The sequence below is a fragment of the Phaseolus vulgaris genome, chromosome 11, assembly GCF_000499845.2.
Source record: "Phaseolus vulgaris cultivar G19833 chromosome 11, P. vulgaris v2.0, whole genome shotgun sequence".
In the NCBI taxonomy this organism is placed as follows: Eukaryota; Viridiplantae; Streptophyta; class Magnoliopsida; order Fabales; family Fabaceae; genus Phaseolus; species Phaseolus vulgaris.
Window position 1 is genome coordinate 38426609 of NC_023749.2, and position 1474 is coordinate 38428082.

The 1474-nt window shown below is 29.6% G+C and overlaps 1 long non-coding RNA gene across 1 annotated transcript; it reads right to left on the reverse strand.

Moving 5' to 3' along the window:
* Positions 1 to 618: 618 nt before the first annotated feature.
* On the reverse strand, positions 619 to 1146 carry LOC137829512 (uncharacterized). Its single transcript, XR_011084026.1, has 2 exons — positions 1020 to 1146; positions 619 to 884 (listed from the first exon to the last, which is right to left on the reverse strand). It is a non-coding gene; the product is annotated as an uncharacterized lncRNA (long non-coding RNA).
* Positions 1147 to 1474: the final 328 nt, after the last annotated feature.

The following is a 1474-nucleotide window of genomic DNA, read 5'->3' on the forward strand; positions in this document are numbered from 1 at the left end:
TATATATAATTATTCAACAAGCATCGCAAGTTTTCTACGTCAAAGATCCTATGTCCGAACATTGGTCTGTCATTTTACACGAGAAAAAACAAGGCGACGCTATTGATGATATTGAAAATGGTGACCCCCGTTCATTCACACCAATGATAATGAATAAGGATGACGATGTAGTAGATGCACATGCAACCCGTGTAAACCACAGTGAGGGAATTTGCAAATGAACATTCAACCCATTATAGTAAAAATTTAGAAATATTATTGATAGTACAAATGTAGAATTTTATGTATTTTTTATATGATTTTCTTTCAATGCAAACCAGTGTAGGAGACAACTAAACTATTATGTTTTTTCTAGTGTGTTTGTTGTAAGTTATTTTCGTTGATCTTTTCTTTAGTTTGAGAGTGTTAAGATTTGCATTCTTCACTTTATGAAATCATCCACTTGTGTCATAAAATGAGATCTTTAACATGCCCTGTCACGCTAAGAAATGAACATCTGGAACATAAGACTTGATGATAATTGTGAGTGGTCTAATTTCTGACCATCTTTGTCATCTTATGGGCAATCCGATCGCAGTAGCATAATAACTATAGCAAATTTATATTGTTTATTGAAAGTAAATTCCAAATGATTTTTTATTGATAAACTTGTGAGACTTAATGACAGAAGCATTTACATAGACCAGTGTCTGTGTCACAATACTTATCACATGGTGTTATACAGACTGGACAATCAGATGGACTTGTACATTTACCATCCTTCCATAGTGTGGGCGCCCTGCACTTACAAACTTCATCAACACAAATGGCTGAATCTTTACATAAACTTAACTTTCCCTTGCAATCATCATTCTCCTTACATGTATCCTCATCTAAAGCAAACCCTAAAAAAAACACATCCCAATGTTATAATATAAATTCATGTTAGGTATAAAAAATTTAAATCACTGAAAAAAAAAACCTAAATTCAAATAGAGAATTTAGCAAATGCTAAAATAGAAAAATCTCAAATAACTTACCATTACAAGCTATCAAAGCAAAAGAAAAAATAAGTGCTACCAAAGCAACCTTCACTAAAGCCATCCTTTGCCTTCTTTTACTTTGCTCCTTCTTAGGCTCCCTATTATTTCTTACTTCTTCTTCAAGATTCAAGTCATCCACGTATTTATAGTACTATATTAGTGTTAAAAGAGAAAATGAGGTTATATTTAGTTTACAAAGTGACAATTAAGAATTTTATGTATTTTTTTAAGTAAGAAATAAATGTATTAAATATTTACTTTATAACATATTTGGTGAGTCAAACTTTTTATTTGTAATACTTTTGTCTTACATTAAAATAATATTTCATTATTTAAAACATATTAGTTGCTTTTGAAATACTCATTTAATGAATGTAACATAGTTTTTATTTTAATATCTAATTAAAGTTGTAACATAAATATATTCATGTTATGCTTCTACATATCAGGTA